The following is a 25,875-nucleotide window of genomic DNA, read 5'->3' on the forward strand; positions in this document are numbered from 1 at the left end:
ATTGTTGGACGCTTCACTCCTTAGCACACGTTTTTTTGTCATATCCCAGTCTGCTTTACATATCCCCAGATTCACCCCAAGCCCTCAAGAGGACAGCCTCATTTTATAAGGAACACATATTGAAACCTCTAAAACAACCCCCTACACCTCCTTCCTCCTTTCTTGCAACACTCATCCATTTTTCATCCATTTCTGCCACCACCTCCCCCATGTCTCCCTCTGATCAGTAACCCTCCTCCTGGTGTTTTCCTCATTTGTTCCTATTTCCTCTGTTTCTCTTAGTATGCTAGCCAGGGAGTGATATTAAAGGCTGAACAGAGGATGCTACACCTGGAGGAAACGTGTCTGTGCAGATGCTGTCTTCATGTTAATAGACTAGCAAGAACTCCTTATAGGCACAGACAAGTGGATTCACCCAACGGGTAAAAGCCAGCCTAACATATTCTGCAGGAAAGATGATTTGTCTTGCACTATATTAAAAGCAGAATACCTAAAGCAAACACTTGATATACAGACCCACTGCCGAAGAGCTATGAGGTAAAGCTGTGTCACTGCACTTACAAACACTTAACCAAGCTAATGTTAATGAATGGAGGCAGACTGACTTCTTATGGTGACCGTTTAGCCTAGCATTTAGCCTAGCGCTGGGCTAACAGCCACTGTCATGGGAATGCTAATGAAGCTAAGGAAAACAAAGCCTGGTTAATGAGAGCTGTGAGATAAGAGAGCAGAGGCTAAGACACACGCACACACATACAAACACATTCACACACACACACACACACACACACACACACACACACACACACACACACACACACACTGTGAGAGGCTCCTCTCTTTCGACACTAATTAGACAGGAAAGACTATATGTGGAGGAAGAGCTAACTAACCATCCACATCAATACTGCATCGTGTGCGCCTGTCTTGGCCATTGGCCTCAAAGTCACAGAGGGAGGAAGGGAATGGAAAGGAGAAGTTGGACAGAAACAAATTAGTGTGAGGGCAAGACAGGGAGGGCAGAGACACATGAATCTATGGGAATGAAGAAAAATTCACGCCGTCTTGGTGTGATCCACACATGTGATATAATGCAGGATATGTATGGGTAGAGATCCAGTCTATATCCACAGCCACATGGAGTAAGCCACCCAATGGCCTCATCTACAAGCTGAAATCACAAGTGTTGAATGTTCACGCATCCTCATACAGCTACATTTGTATGCAGGTGCATGTGGTGCATGCACACACTGATCTGCATGACATCAATGTATATCTGCATAAGAAATAAAGAACCCTGATGAGTATAAGCAACCCCATTTCAGAAAAGCTAGCCAATATTTTCTAGGAGTCACTCTTCAGTGGATATACAAGCCCATATGAATTTCATCTGCAAAAATCAGTGTAGATTGTTTTTACCACAATATCTACTGCTGGCAACAAAATTATGATTAGTATTTTTATGGTTACGCCTGAGAAACAAGGAATAAAGGACTCATTTAGATACGATATAGGAAAGGGAAAGGTGACAGTTATGAAAGTATATATCTGAGTTTAGCCTGTGTCAGGTGTTTATGCACAAATTTTTAGTACATAAAACACTAACAATAAAAAAAAAAAGTATCGACATTGTGCAGGACAAAAATGGTCCCTGAAGATAAATCCCAGATGCATTAGAGATAAAGTACTATAAAATGTTGCTATTTAGAGACCTTTTGTGATGTTTGTATCATAAGAATAGTGTGTATGTTTTTAATAATGCAGGAAGTCCATTAGGTTTCAATGAATACTGACTGAGTCCAACAATAAAGACAATGAAAGTGAATGAGGAAATGTCCATGTACAAATGTAATCATGAATACAGTACAAGATCACAAAGAAAAAAGTTTGTATTATCTGAATAATGTTTTAGGTAAATTCAAAATATGAGAGGAAATGAGGACTCAAACTTCTGACCTCCTCTCTTTGACTTCAGTGACGTACAACACGGACGCATTTGCCCTGTTCTCTGAGACAGGACTGATGTTGGAAGACACTTAGAGCAACATCAGAACCAGTGTTTGGTTTGAGCTCAGTTAAAGCGTCATCCTCCAGACATGTGCTCCCTGCCCCCACCAGACACTCTCTCTCCTCCATCTACCTCCTGTCTCTCTGCCTCAGACGCACAGAGAATACTAACCACTGAGCTCTTCCACTCCCTGGGCTTGACCTGATATTACTGCCACTCCTCTTCCACAAGCCTGAGGCAATGGTCTGAACTTAAACTAGGTTAGAGGTGGGAACATACAGCAGTGTTAGCTTAATAACCATCCAGCAAAGGTTTGGGGAGCGACGACCACTCCATCTCTCTCTCTCGTCTGAATCTTTTTCTCAGGCTATCCATCTATCACATCTCTACGTTCCATTTTGTTCCCCTCGCTTCCAATCCCTCCCCCTTTTCTTGCAATCTATGGTCCTTTTTATCTGTCTCCTCCTCTCTATCTCCCCCTCTTTTGCACTCTATCTCCCTCATTCTCCATTTCTCACTCTCTCTTGTACAATCAATCAGTTCTGAATTACTCATTTACTCTGTCTCTCAGTGCTGCATATTCTCTATGCCACTGAGGACTCTGTTAATTTTCTCCCCTCCCTCGCTCTCTCCTTTCTCTATACTCTGCTTGATAGAATCAGATGCTATTTGTCTATTAAGGGGCCACAGGGATATTTAATAAAGGACCTGTAATAACTGTGTGTGCCCGCAGTGTGTGTGCAGGAGTGTGCATTTCCGACCAGGCGGGTGAATATCCTTCCATTCCCCACCTTGATGAGGAAATTAACATGTCCGATGTAGTGGCTGATGAAAAGTCATCTCGACGCCAATGGTGAATGTCGCAGTTAATTTTCTATTTAGCTACAGTAACCCTAACCAACTCTAATTGATTAGGTGATCAAAAGTAATTGGTATTAGGCCGCAGCTATGGATTCATTTGTCTTTTATGAATACTAATTGACCCCAGACTGCCCCTGTGCCCACTCCACCCCCGTTCTGCAGTACTCTTTCTTGCCTCTGCAACACTTTCTGGACCTGCAAGTCATTGTATATTCTTCCCGGCGCCTCACTCTTCTGCATGCGCGTGTATGGGTAGTTATAAATCCTGTGTGCCTACATGTTTTCCTCTGCTTGTGTATGTGTGATTAAGTGTTTCGTCTCTAAGCTGCCTTGGCCCCCAGCCTTAGGGAGAAAACTAAGCAATTCTTTTTGACATCCATTATGTGTATGGCTGTGCGTGTGTATATTTGTGTGTTGAACACACCACGTACGTACTCCAATATGTCTATTTGTGCGGTAAATTTGTGCCGGGAAACCACAGGTATTAGAAAATGAATATGGGATGAATCTAAATAATATAAAAATGCATCATTTTCTCAGCCTATGGTTGACATTTATGAGGTCCGGTAAAGAAAATAGATGAAAGAAAATATCAACTCCTCTGTGTCCAACATTAAGACTCTGCCAGTCGGCTACATAGCATTCAATTATACTCAGAGACAGGCATACAATCATATGCAGACGAAAACACTTGCACATGGAAATGTACTTAGACATCAACATAGCACTGTGCCTGCTCATACAAGCACACGCACACACACGCACACACACACACACACACACACACACACACACACACACACACTGCACACAGACATGAGAGTTCACTTCATTATATCTGTAAGCTTTAAACATTAATGAGTTCTACTGAGTAATATGTGGTTTACAAAGCCATATTCATCAAAGGTGATCAGGAGGAGATACTGGATGAGAATGATCGAATACTTTGTGGCTGCTTTTGCTGCTCTTTCCCCAATGAGCTATTGATCGGGGTGATGGGATTCTCCAAAGATTATCCCTTTATAACTTAGCTGTGTTACCCGACACACACCCAGATAACACACACATCAGCATGTCCGCTCAACTAAATAGATCCCTTATCACTCCTTACGCCCTTCCCCTGGAATTGTGTTTAAGGTGGGAACACAAAAATGCTATTTTGTACACACACAAACCTCGAGCAGCCCTACAGAGGCTGAGGCTACAAGGCTGTCATGGCAACCATTCTGGGAAGGTGTGATTGGTCAAAGGGACGACGTGCAGAGAAATATTTGCTGAGAGGAAGTATGTAAATTCAGTACACATAACAGAAACATGCAGTTAAAACACACAGGCGCCCTGGGACACCGTTTGTTAATCTTGGTTTTCTTCATATGGGAGAAAAGACACTTAAAATGGGTGTATGCTGAATAATGAGTAAACAGACAAATATACACTGACAAGTCAGGGCAAACACTAATTAGTTAATGCCACAATATAGGAAGTGACAAGTTGGTTTATATGATCTTCAAAAAATACAGTAAGACATTTAATTAAAAATATGCAAATGTGCTCAGAGTTTGGGGCCTATCAAATTCAACTTAACAGAGGAAAATCTTTTCTGACTACATTTCAATTACAGACTCACTGCACATTTTTCACCAGCTCCTCTAAAACAGAGGGGGGAGATTCCTTCCAGTGCTCTGAAATTACACATCTAACGCAAGGTTTGCCTTTGACTAAATGACTATTGTTCTGGTTTCAGCAGCACGCAGACGAGATTAAAAATCACCATTATCAATTGTGATTAAAAAGCTCCAACCTCTTATGGAGCTTGACGAAAGACCTAATGAGAAAATGATTACAGAGATAAATATTAAACTTATAACACTTGTCATAATCACAAATTTTGTATTCCTCTGCAACAGAAAAACAATTTATTTCAGCGCTTCTTACTTTTCATAAAGCCTGACTGTGCATGGGTGTATAGGGATGTGCTGCATGTTCTGTGATACAGTAAAAAGGGCAGTGTGATCATATCTCAGGCCCTTTCCCCCCATCACTGGTCCCTTGTGCCCAATTAGGGAGGAGAGAAAATCAAAGCAGTCACAGCTACCAAAATGATCGATCACGCTGACCCATGTGTGTAACATATATGTAACATGTCAGGCTATGAGCTGGGCTAATACATCAGCTTATACACATGTTGACCCCAACATTCCCCAACAATCCCACCGTGACTGAAACATTTGGGCTGGGGATGGTTATGTAAACTGCCAATGACAAAACTGTCACTGTAACATGTACGAGCAGTCAGCCTTGTATTGATATTTTGGTGTTAATTTTCCCTTTTTTGGCACTTATTTTAAATGACAATGAAAGACACTAAGTGGGTAAGTTTACACTAGTGGGATAAGGTTAAGATCTATGCAAATCACCTACAGTCACTTAATACCCACATGGAAGTGATATAGAACTATGAATCCCCCTACCTTAAACTAATTAATCATTCATACATCACATCTACATATTCAAATTACCTGAGCCGAAGTCACTGCAAGTGGGGGAGGTGATGATATGGATGGTGAGAGGCTAAGTTGTGTGAAGAGAAAAAAGAAAGCAAAGCAAAATGGAAAAAAAAAAAAGAGAGGTGGGGCTGCATTTATAGGCGTACTGTAAAAAACTGGTTTGTTCTAGTGTCTTGGGTTCATCTTGGGGTCCTTAACACGTTCCAAGTAATGTTGCAGCTTGCAGTTAGCCTGTGACCGAGCAGTGGCGTCTGCATTAGCACTTGGCTGCACCACTCACAAGAAGCCGTGTGCTGTCACAGCCATAGCACCAAAGTCTTTATGGCCACAGCTGACAGACTCCAACCTCTGCCCTATTAGTGAACATACTGGGAGCCTCTGTGCTCCTTTCTACTCAACTCTCTGTTCTTTCTGTCTCCGTGTGCCTCATCGGAGAGCCTTGATTAGGGCTTTGGGGAGCCAGAAGACAGAGAGCATGGTGACAGACAGAGGAGAAAAAAAATAAAAAAGACAAAAAGGAGAGGAAAGAGAAGCCAAAAAATGACAACCAAAAACAGACAAAAAGAAATCTTTTTTTTCCCTCTTAATATTGCAACACATCCCAAGTAAAAATATACATGGCTCTGCGATATGTATTTATAGCTATTGAGAAAACTACAAAAAAGAGAGGGAAAAGACAAAGCTGAAGAGAAAAAAGGCATTAGGAAGACAAACATGAGACTGAATGTAAAGTTGAGGAGGAATATGGAATTTAATAAGTATTTAATAAGTAAACTATATAACATGTTCATTCTGCCAATTTGTTCACAGGTCTTGTGAATGTGGCCAGTATCAGATTTTGGTGTGAACTGGTCACAGTCCTGAACTGTAAACAAGAACAATAATAAAGATGTCACACATAACATGCTGTTGTCTGGAAGTAAACATGGAGGCCACTGAAGCCAGTGTTTCACTTATAAGTTGGTGTGCAGTGGAAGCCAGAGAACTGGTGAGCAGGTTATAATGAGGACATGGAGACAGAGCCAAATTTTTCCTCTAAGTGTTTCCTGCTACTGCAGCATTGTGATGAATGTTGGTATGGGAGACTGGGTCTGACAAACAAGTTGCATAAATACTGATATGACTGTTCATGCTGAGATTACATTGCAAAAATATGATCTGGACTACATATAGCGTGGAAGTAGCCCGCATATGTGATTTGTGCTGCACACAGAGGTGGAAACACGATTTTAGCAAAAAAAAAAACAAAAAAAAAAATTTAAATGTAGATGACTTTTACTTACAGTCTGAATGTAGTCATGTAGTGAGAGGTAATGTTGCACATAGTGAGTACCGTGTTAACCTGCATGTTATTGATGTTTTGCTTCAACCCCCTGCCTGTTATCGCCTGCTGATACCCCCTGGGCTCAGCATATACAAGTTAATCTATGCATCCTGGAGGACTGTGGGGTCAAAAGGTCAAGGTGGGTGTGTAAATAGGGGGGTTTAAAGTTTATTGAGCCCAAGGCATGTTTTAATAGACAAGTCTCACCACATATGTTTGATGCACTGTTCATACTGCACCAATACGTGCATTTTCTCCTCAAAACACATACTGATTTAACATTTTATCTGCAAGAGTCACAACAATTCATCACAAGCTTTCTGATTTTGTTATAGCGTTTTATGGTTGTTCCAATTCAGAATATTACATTTAACAACATATAAAAACAACAGAAGCAGCAGAGAAAAGCAGTAAAGCCCTTTCATTCAGCTTCAGAGGGTGCATAAACAGTGTAGATGACCCATATACAAACAGAGCACATTTCACCCTTTAGATACAGTAGAAAGGTCGGCCAGCAGCGTGGTGGAAGCTCCTGAAGGCTATATATTGGAGGAAGGGGATCTTGGGTGGGAGTGGGGGTAGTAAAGTCAGACTTGGCTGATGACTGGGTGGGCTGGCTGCCTGGCTGATGAGCAGTGAGGCTGGCTGTCAGTGTGAGCCTGTAATTGAGGGTGGGTGTGAGCTTCCCCCATGGATTCCCTATATTCTGACAGCTGCAGCACAGAACAGGCTGTTCACACAGAGCCCAAGTAATCATCATCTGCTCCCACAGTCTGGACTCCTGTACACCTCTATCTCTATCAGCATGCTTACACAGATGAGAGCACGCACAGGTACGAGTGTGGGAACAAATTGGACTAAAGCAACAAATGTGTAATTGTGAACACTCAATTTATTTCATTCAAAATAACAGGCTACAACTTGGAACATGAACGCAAAGAGAATGTACAGTGAACCTAACAGCTCCATGAACATGAATGACTTCTCCTGAAGTAGCTGACCTATACGACTCACTCAAGAAGAGACACAAAGAGAAACATGTATTTCAAAAAGACATTTTGTTATGAAATGAAAAAAATCATTTTCTATTTTGATCCATAGCTGAATGTGGTTGGCAAAGTGTAGCTCTCCAGGGAGCCTGGGTCTGTGATCCGGCACTGCTGCAGGTTGAAAAGGAATTCACATTTGCTACTGCCTGAAATCTACAGCATCAATAAGCCAGACTTAAATGTATTTCAGTCTATCATTTTTAAAACTCTTAAGCTGTCTCTTTCTGTCCCTGTCTCTCTTACTTACTTCATCATGTCTTCTTGACAAGGATGGCGAGGCTTGTGGCATTTCTTAAACCTTACATTCTCACCGTTCTATTCACTCCCACTCTCTGGCCTTTTTAAAAGTGAAGGCATTGGAGACAAGCACTGTCATATTGTTCTTGTTGGTTTCTGAGTGATCAGTATACTTTCTCTGGCAGAAAAGCTGCATGGTGCCCCTAACCTGCACTTGCGTGGGCACACACAAGTAGTGCTATTCCATGTAACTCTCTTGGCGAGCTCAGATCAAATCTTCTGCATGGTAGGTCACCAGGGCCCTGAGGACCCCTCACACTTGACACAGTTGCCCACAGATGTGGCCTGCCTGTAAAGAACACAGCAGTCACACTGGATCCATAGTTTTCATCAGGAGGCAAGGGAGCAGCAGCAGGGTCAGGGTTTGGACAGAACCAGAGACATGCTCCATTGGACCACACAGACGAGCTACTGTCGCTCTAATTGGCTGCGGAGCAGAGTGAAAGCCCAATACACTGCACTCATATTAGCCTCGGCTTTAAGGACAATAGGAGCTGAAGGACCACAACAGCAAAGCAGACGAGAATTAATGATGGCCATTATGGCTGCCAGCAACCACAAACCGTTAATTTCAAACCAGGTTTTTTACAAGACAGGGATAATTAAGGGCCAAGTATGCCAGACTGCATCTTCTGGCATGTAATATTTCCGCTTTTAATGTAACACATCTGACAGTGTGTTTCCATTTTAGATCTCAACCCCCACTTCAAATCTGTCTTGACTATAGCTTTGGGCTATTTGGCAAAAACATTTATGTTCGTTTGGTTTAATACTTTAAATTAGCCCACGTCACACTGCTCTCAGTCTGACCTGTTTAATGCGTCTTGACACCAGCAATTCTCTAACAAGCGTCTGAATGCGTGTAGACATGGGCTGTTTGATTCCTCTGCACTTCTCCTCTCCAACAGGGGAGTTCAAAGACTCATATTTCGGTGAGGATATAAAAAGGAGTAGGAGAGCCCAGAGAGAGGGAGATTGAGAGAGGCAGGAGCGTTTTTATGCTTAGAGTGAAATGATTTTAAGTAGTCTGTTTAAAGGGGTGATGTTAATTGCCACCAATTCCTCTTCTTGTTACTCTCTCTCCCTCTCTGTTTTCCTTTATGTGTATTGCATCTGGCAAACCAATTTGCACAGGCAGCATCAAGGAATTTCTCTGCACAATCAGATAATACCGAGCATAGCCAGAAAGGCTGAGCTCTGAGTTAAGATAATAGCTGGATTTAAGGAAAATCTCATCACATGCTTTCTTCCTCACACCTGCAAGCGAATCAGAGACGCAACCAGCAGATGAACAATAAAGAGATTGGTGTCTGCTTGTGTGCACATTTATTTATGCATAACACACACACAAAAAAAAACATGAAAAGAGGAGACATTTGGTGGCAGATATGGAAGAGGAGTTTAAGTGTTTAGAAAGGAAGAGAAGCAAAGATATCCTGGAGATGTGATTTTGACAAGCGCACGACATTCACCCATTCTGACAGCCGACTTGGTGAGAATGACGTTAGTAGAAGAGCAGGAATGAATAAACTCCATCTGACATGGTGATGAGCCCTGACCTTTCAGGATGAGAGGAGGAGGATGTAGAGACAGGACTCACACTGCTGTGGGGGTGGCTGGGTGACACATACACAGGGTGCCCTCCTATCCTTTTCTTTCTGTGTGTGTGTGTGTGTGTGTGTGTAGTTGTGCGTCTCCATGCACAGACACATTCCCACGCACTGAGGTACAGTATATCTATGTTTGTCAGCCAAGAGCTACAATTCATTCAAAGATGTGACATGGGTCTAGTGTGTTCCAGACAAAGCAGGAGCAGAGGAATATTTAACCCAGCTTAGGGTTCATGACAGTCAGATGCTGCTCCCTTTGGCTCTTCGGCTTCAGAGGAACGATACTGAAAAAAAGTGCTTATATGTATGAAGGCAAAGAAGAGACAAAAATCGAGGTGAAAGCTGACGTTATTTGTTATGAAGAAATATTCCTGCTTCAGGTGAAATCTGCAAAGCTTTATGGCGAATTCTCTGCTTCCATTTCTGTCTCACACTTATGCCGTTCTCCTTCTCTGTCTTCTTCTCTGTCCCTCAGGCTGAGGGAGACATAACAGCTAGTGACAGAAGTTAAGTGATTCCCAAACCGCTGTTTGCACAAAAACCCAGCAGCAAAACACTGTCCTGCACATGGATACTCAAGCATTAACACACACACAAAACCGATTAGGGACTACTACACAGTCTGCACTGTTCAAGCCACACGTGCATGCTGTCTATCCTCATATATACTTATGCATATTTTTCATATTGTTTGCACATTCATCCACTTGAATGCATTTTGGCTCTTGGCAACATCGCTCAAGAAAAATCCTTTTATGTGATCCGAAGTGGGCTTTGTCTCTGTGTGCTGTCTTGGTCTTCCTCTGCCCTTCTCTCTGTCTGTCTGCCTATTTTAATGCAGATATCACATCAAAGTCTCCATCCCACTCCTTTTTCCATCCTGACGTGAGATGTAGGAATAAATGTCTAGACTAGCCAGTTAGAGTCTATAACATCTGAAGTTAAAACCACTTTGTCAGCAGCAGATGTCATACTTGGGCATTACTGCACACACACAGATACGGACATACACACAAGCACACACAGCACCCAAGTCTGGCTGACTGCAAGAGCTGGAAATATCACCAGTAGTGGAGATAGGCACATTGTTCCTTTAAAGATGCCGATTTTGTGTTGACTGAGCTGCTCTGCCACTGTGATCAAAGAGATGGGTGAAACTCTCTGAAAACTATTCATCTGCCCCGCGGAGGGAGAATCTGGTCAAAGGATTTAACTACTGACAGGAAGGGACTTGAAATGAGATGCTCTGCTAACAAAGCAACACATCTTTACAAGCTGTATATGAAATCAAAATATGCACATATATGCTATGAATGCCAGCCTGAGCAAACAAGAGAATACAGTGCAAAGTGTTGAGAAGAAAGTATTAAACAGTGTAAATTCTAATGTAGGTTTGCTGTGGTTTACATCTACTGTGGTAATGCAAGGACATTTGAGACCATTTATTGGGCATTTATGAGGCCAGTCCCACCATTAAAAAGGTTATTTGCCTGATAGATAAAGAGTCTGCTGAGGTCTCTAGCACCGGTAAGAGCTTTGGCTTCTCCTTCCTCTTGTTAAACTTCTGACCTTCTTGAGACTTGTACATACACACAAGTTGCAGTCACACACAGACTGATGACTGGGTGGGCTGGGTGACACTGTGGGTGCACAATTCAGTGACCCTTAATTATGCAGTAACACAGAATCCAGAGAATATTTTTCTCCTTTATTGTAATTAGATAGTGAATATTATGGTGAAAATTACACAATGTGCCAGTCAGGAAAATTAAGAAGATTTATTTAGTCATTTGAGTCATTTAGTGATATTGGACTGAAAAGTAGAAAGGATTTAGATGGATGTAGAAATACAGCCTTTTATAGTGGGTAGCACCAATTTCCCATTTGTTCATCTGGAAACTAAGTGAGAAAGAAACAAACACATTAGTGAAAAGAAGATTGGAAATATTACTCACTGTGTTTTATTAAAAAGCAGCTCTTAAAGGTTGGTGAATTTTAATGATTATTCACTGTGCTGCAGATAGCAATGTTATTGCATACACAGAAACAGGAAAAGGGCTGGATAGAAAAGGGTTGAAATGCACGAAATAAAAAAGGGTAAAAGGGAAGAAAAGCAGATAGAGAATGGAGAAGAAGATGGGAAGGCGTGATTCAAATGGATGACAAGGTTTAAAAAGACTAAGACTATAATGCTGGGATGGGGTGGAAAAAGGGGTAAGGAAAACGACGGGTTAAAAAGACCAGCCGTCTATTTGTCTGCCTACAGTATGTCTAGCCTCCATACCGCTCTCCGTCTGTCTGTCTGTCAGCAGACACACAGCCGCTGCTGTAAGCTGTCACTATGACATGTGTCACATTCTGATGCCACATCCCTGTTGTGATCTTATTGTCTGAATGACAGCTTGTTCTCTCTGACATCAGCAGGACACACACACACAAACATATATATCTATAAACACACATTCACATACAATGAGGCTTTCCTCTGCATTTGCCCTGAGGTTGAATACTTCACAGCCTTAAGCAGTCTGTGCCTGAATCCAGTTTCAGCCCCTGGAGTTTCTGAAGACAGGAAACAAAGTAAATGCTCAATAGCAATAGTGTGATCCCATGACAACTAAAAGAAATATTTAAAAATCTATCAATACTTTGAGCCTTTTAGTTATTTTTTGCTGTTTTCAGTGTCGACAGATTGACAGTAAACATAATGATGAATTTACTGCAGCATTGCCATCAACAACCTCTCACCAACACCAGCTGTACATCATTGTGGCAAAGTAATAATTAAAACAACAGATCCAGGGCTTAACAATAAGGACTGGCCAACTGCCTGCAGAAAGTAAAATACCACGTCAGTCTAGTAATTCTAGAAACTCACTGAGCTGATGATGGAAGTAGCTAAGGAGTGACCTATCTCACGTCTTCCTCATCACTGTTGAGAGCTGCATGTGTGCAGTGCTAATCGGCCACTTGTGAGAAAATGGCAGCAGGTAAAGACGATTATGAGCTGTAGCGCAAGCAAGCATTTCAATTATCCTGGAACAAGGAGTTTAGTTTGGCAGTATTAGAGGATGTGAGTCAAACTTCAACTACATACATATTGTACAGCTTGCTGCGGGTTTGAGAGCAAGCTGGATAAAATGTGACAGCATTTTAGGTAAGTGGAAAAAAAAAAAACGAAAAAATATTAATGTTGAACCCTGGAATGTGTTCAAAAAAGAAAAAAAAAAGACCTTAATCAGATGCAGCACAAGCACCGCTTTTCAGCTTTTCAGTTAAAAAAAACAGACTGAAAATGGGAAAAACAAATGGGCTTACAATTATTTTCACTGAAATGCACTTTTACAGCACCTTTCCTGGAACGAAAGACAGACAGCACACCCACGTACTGTATGCACACACACAAAGGAAAATACTCGCATAAATGACAAGTTGCAAACATTTGGCCTCTCAACTCACTGAATGGCAGTAATTGTGTGTTGGAGCCGAGTGACTGACAGGGTTTGAGAGGCAGAATAGAGTGCGGAGGAAAAGGTCGCTTCGCTCGTTATGACTAGCAGGTAGCGGCGGTTTGGATGCACCAGCTGTGATTGGCCATTGAGTTCCAGCCTTCTTGATTCTTGTATTGTTTCTGATGTAGAGCTGGGGATACACTGAGGCATACTGACAGCTTCATGCAGAGAACCACTTTGTGTGTGTGTGCTCCCAGTGGATGTCGTGAGTCAGTGTTTCAGAAGGCTCATTGCCGTTTGACGCCTACTTCTCCAGCTAAACGGGTTTGCTTTTCAAATGTCAGACCATGGTGGGAGAGTGAGGCGGCCCCCGATGAGACTGATTATTTTCCTAGAAAAATGGAGCAGAGGGGGGAAAAAAAGAGGAAAACGCAGAGAGCAAGAAGGAGATGATGACTGCTTTCCATTATTAACCTGGCTCATTCTACCAACTGAGGAAATAGTGAGGCTCTCTTGTTCTGTTGATCGATCCCTCTGTTCTGGGAAGATCGCCAGCACAATACACTCTCTATCTCTCCACCTATCTATTCCTTTCTGTCTATTTTAGCCCTCCTCTTTTTATCTGTCTGTCTGTCATTTGGTTTCTATTATGTTTTCTCAGATAATTGCTTTTCACTGCAGATAATTCTTGGAGTGAAATCCTTCGCCAATGAACAAATTGTCATAAAAAAAAGTTATAAGTTACTACATTACAGGCCCTGTGAAATGGAATCCAGAGCTCAATTCATGGCATGTGATAAAAGCAATATATGAGCAGGAGTTTTGCAAGTTGAAGGGTGAGGGTGTGTGTCGTCTCGATTGTGCTGCTCGCCAAGAGTCCAAAGGCAGCAGCTGATTATACATGCTTTAAGGTCACAGCAATAAAACCCAAAGAAGCACTGATGAAATATGATTTGAGTTACACACATTTATTACTCTACTTGCTGTAACTTACTGGGACCACTGGCATTTAATTGAAATTGCTAAGCATGTGGTTTTCAACAACAGTACATCTCGCTGTCTTTAATCTGCCTCTGCAGTGTAGACAAAGTGAGAAAAAAAACTTTGCGTGTATAGTGGATTGGGAAAAAAACCATGAGCTCTCACCAGTAAATTAAAACATTGTACTGCTGGGCTTGTAATGAGACAATAAAGTTCACAAGACATGAAAAGAAAGAAAAAAAAAATCTTTATAGCTGTAGGTTTCTGTTAAGGCACTTTGTTTCTAAAAAACTGTATGCTCATTAAAGTATTTTATAGAGTAAATAGATACATTATTTAAAAGGTGAAAAGAATCTGCTGTTTATTGTGTTAGTGCTAAAAGCAATAACAGCACACTATTTAAGTGACAAATTTACAGTAGTGATATCTTCAGTTCTCATTAAACAGCTGTAGTGACTGTAGACATCAAATATATGCCAAAGCTCTCCTTTGAACAGAAGACAGGACACAGTACTGGTAGAACTGAGCAAAGACAGAAAGACCTCAAAATGCCCACTTTCTGTCTCATCCAAGTTATGTTTCTGTGTTTGATGATTAAACCTCGGAGCTGTGGAAAAGCGAAAAATTACTCAAACCAAAACACACAGGAAGAGTATAGCTTGTTGCACCACTGTGTACGCATTTGTATCACAGCACGACTTAAGAATACATTATGTACTGCTGTGTTTGTGTCTAATGCTGAGGCGTTCTGTCTGCTGAAGAGTGTAAAGGATTCATGAGACAAAGCTCAGAGCAGAAGGGCCATCCCTCAGTGTCAGACATTCATCACCCAACACACAGTAAGTTACTTTGGTTTGATTCCAACTTCATAATGCAAAGTGACAAAGCCAAGTCAGTGCTAGAGAGAGTGGAAACTTGGAGAGTATCAGACACCCAGGAGAATCCTCCACAACACGACACCCATCACACACACAGTCTCCTCCTTCCACAAATCAGTGAGGAAGTGTGTGTAAATACTCCCCTCCCATGTGGTCAGCGCAACAGAGACAACATTGTCAGTGTCTGAGCGCCCTGTTATATGGAGGTGTTGACAGGTAGCACTCCTTCAGGACTTGTGTGACCACAACAAACTTGAACAGTGTGCACACACACACAGGCGTGTGCGCACGTACAGGACGTGACGTGACAGACTGAGAATCTCAACGACAATGTGGGATCCTCGGCACATCAATAATGCAGCGCCTTTGACAACTGGAGGAATCAAACTCCCCTCACAGTCTTACTCCATCATCTTTCTCTCTCTCTCTCTCTCTCTCCTCATGTCGCCATCTCTTGCTCTCAATCCCTCCATCCATCTCTTCTCACTTCGTTACCCTCTCCTCTGCTACAGCATGAAGACAGAGCGTGAATTAGAAAGCAGGTAACAGGAACAGAAAAACTGCTGTTGTTCATGCAACTTTGCTGGATGGTATCCAGAGTGACAGAGTAACACATTTGGCCTTATGGGATCCAAACAGATGAAATAGATATGAGAGCTTATAGAGTAGGTTACATGTATGCGTATGTATCTGCGTCTACAATAAATGCATATTTGTCTGAGCTGTTAGCTGCAGGCATATAGTTCAGTCATTTAGCGTCCTTGTCAGCAACATAAACAGCCATGAACATACACACACACACACACACACACACACACACACACACACACACACACACATGCACAGCAGAGTGTCTGTCATAACCAAAGAGCAGCATCTCATGATGGCACAGCAGCCGTCTGTAGCCATGACAGATGAGAGCTGCTGGAGACACTGGAGTGTGTACATACAGACACAGAGAACAGAGCCAGAGGCCTGCTGTGTTTGGTTGTCAGTGTTATGGCTGTCACCAACTGCCATGCCATTGCATAGCCACATAAATCTGTATTGTCTGGTGAGTGTGTGTGTCCGTGTGTGTCCATGTGTGTCCTTCCTTGTCCTCTGCACTTTGTTACGTTTGTCAGCAAAAGATGAAGATTAAACCCAGTTTATTACAATCTGGTTTTTGTCTAGAGCCTTTTTTATTGGCAGTTATGTTTCTCTACACAAGTCAAACACTAAGATCTTCAAACACAAAAAAATGCACTTTTTTTCCTTGTCAGTTTTTTAAATGTTAATTTATTGGGTGTATGTTTACGGTCTTTGTGGGTGTTTGTTTGTTTGTACTATATGGTAGGGTGTATTTTTAATGATGCTTTAATCTTACAGTTTTACCTGTCACTTTTGTGTGACTGTGTACTTCTATTTTGTGAAGCAGTGTGCAACCTGTGGCTTGAAAATCACCACACAAATAAACCTATTGTTTTAAAATGATAGTTCAGATAGAACAAGACACCATAGCTTAGGTGATCATATTCATCAAACTTATTTTCAAAATGAAATTGAGGTAAATGTTAAAATTACATAAGAAAGTAGTCAGACACCAGGTAGACTAAGGTTTTATGTTTGTTGTCCAGTTTGCAGGCCTCAAGAAGAAACTAAAGCATTATTATATCTAATGGTAGTGAAATGACAAAGTAGAGAGCCTCATATTGTTACTAACCATAATTCTCCTTTCATATTGATGATGTCTTGACAATCAATCATATTCCTGTCCACTCACTGTTCTCTGTGACTCCGACTTTAACTTTCTCTCTCACTCATTCCACAATTCCTTCCTAATGGCCAAAACACAGTCAACCATGTGACTGGTCACAAATGCTAATGGTGCGTGGCTAACGCAAGTCTCTCCTTTTTTCTCTGAACAGTTCATTCTAACTGCTAAACCTGCAATCTAAATGGGTTTGACAAGCGTGCACACACACAAACACACACATACCTCACAGACATCAACTCATCCATATAATGCTGACAGCCAGTATTGCTCTGCAGAGAGATATTACTTAGCTGTATTGCATTGCTTGCACTTGCAGCAGAGAAAAGCATATTACTCACAAATGTCATTTAGGTGAGAGACTTTGCCTGGCTGCTCCAGACAAGCTGTGCAGAAATAGTTTCCTTCTCAGTCTGCGTCCTGTGACCAACTGCTTGAGTGCACCGTGTGGCACTCACACAAGTCACCACAGTGCTATTTAGCACAATAGCATTTACTTAAAGTGAAACAAATTTTATTGAAGGTTTTTTCAGGCCACCATTTTTGAGCAATTGCTCTCTGCTTGATGTTATTACAAATGTGCAAAAAGCCATGCATGGCTAAGTTTCAAAAGAATTTCTTTCCTGCTGTGATGGCAGTGGTGTGTGTCATGGGGGTTGTGCAGGGAATTTGGAGTGGGTGGATGGGAGGTTTTATGAATTCCCTTACATTCAGACACACACACATGCTTTCCCTCGCCTTTGAAGGGAAGCGTCACGCGTGATGCCACAATCTCCTCACAAAACGGAAAACCACAAAAGAGGATTGGTGCATGGAGGAAGGAAAGAGACACTCTACCCCCCCACACCCCTCCCTCTGCTCTTTCTTATTCACCCCTAAATGCTGGCAGGACTGGCCCACAGACAAAAAGGGTTTGCCATCACCCCTCCTATTTGTGTCTCTCCCTTATTTTATTTTATTCTATTTCATTTTTATTTTTCACTTCTCTTTCTCCTTCACTACTTCTCTCTGCTCAGCCCATATGCTGCCACTGAAATCCCATCATTCTCTTCATCTTTTCTAGTTGTGTTTTTGCTACTTCCCTTCACTGTACTGTTAACCTTCCATTAGCAAGTCTAATGTCACACTTTCCTGACTGCCTTTTGCATAGCTCCCCGCTTTGCACTTTCCAGGCACTATGACAATGTTTTCCTCAAGCCCCATTAGTGTCTCCTCACACCACTAACAGCCATGCAGCTCACAGAGGGATGAGAGGGGGAGGAATGAAGAGGAGGATTACAGGGGGACAAGGGACAGTGGGTGCAAGAGAGGGGAGTGCACTGGGTGAGACTGGAGAGAGCAGGCCGGGCCGAGAGGCTTGCCAAAAGAGAGAGAGAGAGGAGAGGGATTTAAGGGAAAGGGAAGGGGGGCAAAAGGGGAAATGGTAAAATAGAGAAGGATAGGGTGATGCTGCCGGGGGAGGGGAAAAGGAGGGAGTTGGACTGGGAAGACTGGGGGTGGATGGGCCCTTCCAATATGGCTGTTTAGCAAACAACATTTGCATAGAACCGATGCAGATGGAGTTCTGTGTCACAGTTATTTGCATACATTTGCATAAAATTAATCCCTTTACCAATCTCTGCAGCGACTGTTTCTGATGCAGAAAATAAGTCAACAAAAATGAACTGATGCATCCAAACAAAGCAAACATACTGACACAGACGCAGAACAGGAGGAGTTTGGACTAGTGTACAGTATGTGTGTGTGTATGTTAGTGCATTTGTCTCTTTAATGTGTAAAGCCATCTGCAGACATTGGAGGTCATTTATGAATTGTTTGACAAATCAAAGGGCTTTCCTTTAGCAGATAAAGCTGTTTTTATTTCTTCACGATAACTTTCCCTGTATGCACTCATAGAATATGAATATAGGCCCCAGACAAGTTGTTAAAACTCTCTAAACATTTACATTCCTCTAGATTTTTGACCAGTGGATTATAGTAATTCAGTTTTGGTTCAAAGATACCACAAAAACACAGTGATGTTTATCTAATTTCTATGTCACTGTTCTGACCACAGGATCTAATTTGGAGATTCTTAAATGACTTTCATCAGTGTTAAACATTGTAATATGAACAAGTCAAAGTACCTGGACATTGCAGTAATTACAGGTCAAAACAAGAAAAAGTTGGAATAGTATGGACATTGTCTTGTCAGTTTAATTTCACTGGTAAATATTCATCCATTCCTGTAATTCAAGAGTGCAACACATTTCAGAAAAGTGTGTAAAAAAAAGTGTAACGCATTTCACACTTTGTGATGCTGCCATTTCTTTTCACAACACCAACTGTTTATGTTTCAGATGGAGTGAAGATGTGCAACAGTATAGAGTTTTTCTTTCCACATTTTGTGTTTAATGATGCAAACATCAAATAAATATACTTTTAACTTTCAATATTACTTGGAACATTAATTCAGTATTTTTATTTCATCCACAATTAAAATAGAATCTATAATCTATAATAAAATATAATCTATAATCTTGGTGGCTCCTTAAACTGGTACCTGTTATTTATTTTTCAAACCCAAGATCACACCAAGACACATCCAAGGAGATGTACTTTTTCTTCCAATTGAATTCCATGAGACTTGGCATGTGGAAAAAAAGAAAGAATAACGACATGAAAGATTCTTTCACTAATCATTTTATCCTGGAATCAATTAAAACTACAGAGCATGAAATAATGCAGATCCTGCTCTCAGGCCGAGTGGGCATTGATCAAATACATTTGGACGGGTTTGTAGTAGAGCTTGTGTATGACTGTGTGTGTGTGTGTTTGCAAGAAAGGCAAAGACACAAGCAAGAAACAGACAGGAAGTGTGCTTATGATTGTGTTTCTAAGATTGTGTGCCCATCAGGGTGTGTGGCCATTGATCAAAGACTGAGCCCCAGTTTGCCACTGAGGAGAGGAGCCAATTGATCAGAAATGGCTGTAATTGGAATCTAAATAAGACCTGCAGCATTGATCCAATCTCAGTTCTCAGCTCCTGGTTTCTGTATATGCAGGTTTTCTCAAGGTCAGACAGCCCATCTCTTCTAACACCTCCACCACCGCTTTTTGCTTCAATAATTACTAAAGTTCAACTCTCACATCTAAACTGTGAGTAACTTGGATGATTGACTGAGCAGCCTACATTTTATAATAAGCTGCGTGCAGTTTTTCTATTCACTGCTCCACCTACTCAGTGAAATGGAGTAATTAGCCAAAGTAGCAGAGACTGGTTGCAAATGCCAAACGTTTTTAAGACTCAAACAATAGAGCAAATCAAGGTGGTGGTAAAAGCAGTGTTGCAGAGTTACTGGTGCTTGGTCCACAGGCAAACACACAATCACTACACTTTCCCCTACAAACAACCTTTGCCGGCAAGATAAGAGCTAAAATATGGGATGTGTGAGTCGCCTGGTGAGAGCAGCGTCATGAAGACAGAATGCAGCAAGTAGCAAATGGCCTTTACACTGTGGGTGTTTATTATTGTGAGCACATGCATAGGTGTCTTTAAATGGTCATTCATGTGTATCCGCAGGCATAAAAGCAATGAGAAGGAATAACTTTACATTGGTGTCACACATTTAAAATGCATTATTGTGTCATCCCAGTCATTACCATATAGACAGATATACATTTAGACCTAATACATCTAAACATGTCCTTCAGAATACTCATGCATTCACACATATTTTCTATTACAACCAATCAAAATAACATTAGCATTGCAAATATCAACTCAGGGGTAACCTGCAACCTTTAGCTGTCCCTCTACATGAACACTGGCTTCTCTAATTACAGTTCTGTTACACTAAAATGTCTATAATTAAGAATTCATGTACTTAATCTGAATATGCATATTTAAGCGTCAGTATAGAGAACGGCAGAATGAGTCAGCACACAGTCTGTTCAAAGACTGAGAGGTAGATTGGGCAGAACAGAGTCTGCTTGGGTTTCCATGCTAATATTGTGTGGGAAATTAGACATATTGCATGCACTGCGTGTCACATTGACAGAAGTCATGGCTGAGCTGTAGAGCTCCATGTCACAGCTTCACCAAACATAAAGGATGACCCTGATTTGGAGATTAACAGAATATGGATATACAGGCTTTTTAATAATTCATTTGTTAGTGCCTGTGTATGTCTGCTTACATGTGTAGATTTGTGTGTGTGTATGTGTGTGTGTGTCAGCTGTTCCTCAGCCTCAGCGGGAGAGCTACTTGAGTCCTAATGAGGCTGTTAATTAGTGTACATCTCACAAGTGTGTCTTTTACAGTACACACACACACACAGACACAAACACATTGGTATACAAGTACAAAGAGGACAAAAAAGACAGATGGACAAAAGTGCGTATACACATCAGGCAAACATCTCTTTTCTTTTGAGAGGAGTGTATTCATATGAAATGTGTGTGTCTACTGTGTGTGTACTATATGCATGTGCCTGGTTGACTGTGTTGAAGAACGCTGACCAGCAGGAAAGATGTTGCTGGAGGCATTTCTCAGTGTGATGTAAGCTAACATTCCCATACACAGAGAGAGATGAGGTGGAAGTGAAGGCAGTTCTGAGCCTTCTGCCATCTCTGCACTCCACCACCTGTTTACACACAATCAGTACTCACACCTACTGCTGCTGTCAAAGTCAAGACCTGTACCGCTGAAATGTATGCTTTTCATTTTTATGTTATTTTTGTTAAGGAACCGAGTAACATCCAAATATTGAGTCAGATACTGCATTTGATGCCTGGGCATTTTGAAACTACTCAGTGGGTTTTGTAATCGGTTCCTACGGGCCCTTCGGTCATACAAAAAACAACAGAGCTCAGACAATCTAATTCAATTTCAGTCACAAATGATAAAATGTCAAAACTGGGGCTATGAGGCGTTGGTCTGAAAGGAATATCATGAGGTAAGTCTGTTATTCTGAGACTGAGCCAAATCAAATGAGATTTTCACATTTCTACATCCGGCATTAGATGAACTAGTACTATTCTCCTCGCAGATACCAGCTTGGATGTGCTGTCTTAAAGTATTCATAAAGGCTGAAGACGAAAAGTGCACTAATATTTATTTCATGCTGTCTCTGTGTTTGACAGACATTTCTGAAGTGTGAGCTCATGAGACAAACATCAGTGAACAGTGAAATCCTGTTGGACTAGAATCGATTGTTTTCAGATATTTGGATCTGGATAAAATTACACACTGGTAGCATCAAAAATAAAAAGAGAGAAATAAAATGCACATACTGGAAAAACACACAAGACAGAAAATAAAATGTACAGTGTGACAAAAACAACACAATGTGAGATAACACATTTTCATCTCTCCACTCCAGCATTCTCACTTGCCCACAATCTGTCAACAACAAAGCACAAGTGACTCCTAATAATATTTTAGATACAATCATGTGTCCCAAACAGCACATTTATTACCCCTCTGTGTTTGAGAAGGGAAAAAACAAAAAAAAAAGCAAACAGTAAATTCTAGCTGTTAAAGCGCCTGTGAGTTCAGCACCAAGGACAGATCTCCATTTTCCGAGCTGCATTTCACTAAGAATGTTTCCACTTTTGGGGGATTTGTAAAGGCCAGACAGGCTCATGTATAAACTTCAGAGGCTGGACAATATAGAAATTTTGTGAAATGAATTACATTTTGCAGCATGACCAGTTCCGGCTTAATGCCCATAAATGCAGCACACAGGTCTTTTCTAGTTCAGAAATGAGAAAGCTAGTATTACTGTGGGACTCTGTGGGTGCACTGAAAACACACTGGTACTGCTGTCACCACCATAAAATCATATAAGAAGAGCCAAGAGCCATTCTGCCTCTTAAAGCATTATATATGGGGAAAAAGATCAAGAGAGGCTGTGTAATAGCTCTCCCGGCTCAAATGATTATTATCCAAACTTTATACACAGAAATGAACGGTAAAAATGTGAGTATAGATGAGATGGTACTAACCTTTTCCAGCTGTTCCAAGAGAAAGCAGAAAAGAAAAAAGAGACAAACAGCTTATTACAAACAAATGCTTAAGCTCTTACCTTTAGTCTTAAATGTGTTGTAACAATGTTTTTTTTGCTTAAATATTAATGTATATTGTTTATACAGATCCCCATTAGCTTTCTCCATAGTGCTTGCTACTCTTCCTAGGGTTTGTTAAAATACAAATACAGTTACAAAATACATAGATAAACTAGAAAAGCACTGGGAGAGCACAGATCAGCACCCCCCCCCCATCACCACCAAAATTTAATCATTTGTTCCTTGTGCCACTATCAACATTTCCTGAAAATTTTATCAAAATCCGTCCATAACTTTTTGAGCTATCTTGCTAACAGACAGACAAACAACCCCTGACCCCCCGATCACCACCAAAATTTAATCATTTGTTCCTTGTGCCAGTATTGACATTTCCTGAAAATTTCATCAGAATCCACCCATAACTTTTTGAGTTATCTTGCTAAAAGACAAACAAACAAACAAACAACCCCGATGAAAACATAATCTCCTTGGCAGAGGTAATAAAAACAAGTTTATAATTTATTTTTATCACTAGCAAGCTGAAAATTTCATCTCAACACATAAACCTTAAAACATTTAAACTTTCATCTTTACAGCAACTTGGATTGTGAGAGTCAAAACAATCATTTGCATTACTGCATCACCTTGAGACTGTTTTTTTTTTTTTTTGAATGGATATAAGCTTTTAGTGTGTTTGATGAATGAAGGTAACTTATTCCATAGACCAGAGGCCCTGTAAAAGACAGAATTTTTCAATCAATTCATTTTTGGTTTGGGAAGTTTAGGTGACCCATGGTAACCTGTCTGGTGCCATGATTATGTTCTAGACCTCTATGCCTTATTCTGTCAGTGAGAAAGTCAGGTTTCCCATTCACAAAAGCCATCCTCATGGGTTTATTTAAGCAAAATATTGATAGGAAATAAAAAAAAAATAGTAATCCCAATATAACAAGTGCCCAAAGTATTGTGTTCTTTTTTGTGTGTGACAAATAGTGTGACACCCTAATCACTCACGGTGCAGGGATATGGAGGGATGTGTCACACTGCTGGCTTCATCAGTCTTGATCAATCAATGGTGTTCTGTTACATAAAAGGGGACTATTACTGGGGAATACAGATGTACAAGGACAGGGTGTGCTCAGTCTTAGACTTTATGCTAACCTGATGACATTCAATTCAGGTTTGGATTAAAATAATCTGTGCTGCTTAATGTACAACTGAGGCCACCATGCTTGTCATATGATTGTGACATGTAGCGTTTGTGTGTGTGTGTGTGTGTGTGTGTGTGTGTGTGGGGGGTTGTGACCCTTCCCCTGTACAGCCTTGCCCTCCATGACAACTTTTGTGTTCAAGCTCTGCATTAACTACAACTGTATTTTTGTAGATCTTTTGATTCCCATGTACTGTCCTCTTATGCCACCTTGAATAGTCCCCTCCCCTTTGCCACCGTGTGGAAAAATGTGGAATCTTTCAAAATTCATTCATTTCCCAAACTGTTTAGTCTTAGAGAGGGTCATGGGGGGGTCAGAGATTATCAACCAACAGGCAAAGGGTCATAAATGCTGAATGTGTCACCAATTCATCACAGGGCTGACATATTAAGACGAACAACCATTCACTTTCATACTCACACCTATGGGTGATTTAGACTGACACGTTAACCTATTAAGGTGCATGTCTTTGGACGGTGGGAGGAAGCCAGAGTACCTCGACAGAACATGCAGTCTCCAAACAGAGAGGCCCACGCTACGATCAAACCCAGTGCCACCACACCACGTAGCACGACCTTGATACATCAGTCAGACTTCAATACAAAATGAGCACAGAGTCATAACATTTAATAAGTTCTTCCCGATTAATGTTTGGTATGATTTTACTTAAATTTCTGTGCTAGGACTCATCATTTACTCCTTTTACTGTTCCCAAAATCCACATTCAAAACAATGAAACACACACTCACATGCAGCTACATATAGCAATTACCTGTCCACAGGCTTTAAAATTCGACTCTGTTTCAGATAGTCAAACATGGAGGTTAAATATGAAATTGAGAGGTTTAGTTACTGATCGCTGATTTTTTTTTGTCAGATGCATCTCTATTGCCCTTCTCTGTGGCTCGTCACAAAGATGTTTTGGCCTCTCTTTTCCATAATGACATGAAACAGCATGTAATCACCTATCAGCACAAGCATATTTGTATTTTTAAATTCTTTCACTTTAGCCCTAATTTCTGCCTCCTACAGTTTTAGAGTGAAACAAAATGCTAATGCACAGATATTAGTGGGGTCACTTCCAAAGGGGTCTGATAAAAATGTTCTCATAATATGGAGAAGCGCCAGAGCTGCAGCGGAGATACGTTATTCCCTGCGCACTTCTTTTCACATTTACTAAGATATACACTCACGGTCAGATACTGTATGTTCACATACTGAGGAACGCTCAAACACATACTCACAATCCCTCCCCCGCTCTTCCACTTCACTGAAACTGTAGTAGTCTGCCCTTTCCGCATGGCGCTCCGCCAGCCACGCACAGCACATTTACCAGTGTGTGACCCTGCACATGCTGAAAAAGGATGCATTTAACCTCATGCCCTTTTCTGGTGATGCTCTCTCATAGAACCTCATTCTATGTTGAATATGAACAATCACCACTCTGCAACATTTGGCTTGTAGAAATGCTGCAGGAATGTTGCAACAGATCTATGGAAATTACTCTGTGTGTGTGTGTGTGTGTGTGTGTGTGTGTGTGTGTGTGTGTGTGTGTGTGTGTGTGTGCTAGAGCTCACACACATACAAAAATTCAACATTTCTTTCAAGTGTGTCTTTCTATTCCCATCTGTAAGCTGCGATGGATTCTTTCCTGCTGTGGCGTTCTATCAGGGAGAACATCAATCTACGAGACTGACATTTAATCCCAAGCCTGGGCAGGTAGAGAAACACACATACAGTATATGCACACAAATCAGACACACACACAAACACAAATCAAACCTCAAGCATAAATGTGCGGACACAGGAGAGTGGCAAGGATGTGAACTGAACTACTACAGGAAGTACAGCGTGTGAAAAATAAAGCTATAATAAAGACAGAGGAAGAGGCTTGGA

At 41.2% G+C, this 25,875-nt stretch overlaps 1 protein-coding gene across 2 annotated transcripts in view; it reads right to left on the reverse strand.

Annotated features, from left to right (window-relative positions):
• Nucleotides 1–25,875, reverse strand: part of dab1a (DAB adaptor protein 1a) — a 210,211-nt gene that overhangs the window by 114,788 nt on the left and 69,548 nt on the right. For both annotated transcript variants that reach the window (XM_030132440.1, XM_030132441.1), the window contains exon 2: nt 22,709–22,717. The gene's annotated coding sequence lies outside the window, so the exon portion shown is untranslated. The remainder of the gene's footprint in view (nt 1–22,708; nt 22,718–25,875) is intronic.

The sequence above is a fragment of the Sphaeramia orbicularis genome, chromosome 4 (assembly GCF_902148855.1).
Source record: "Sphaeramia orbicularis chromosome 4, fSphaOr1.1, whole genome shotgun sequence".
Classification (NCBI taxonomy): Eukaryota; Metazoa; Chordata; class Actinopteri; order Kurtiformes; family Apogonidae; genus Sphaeramia; species Sphaeramia orbicularis.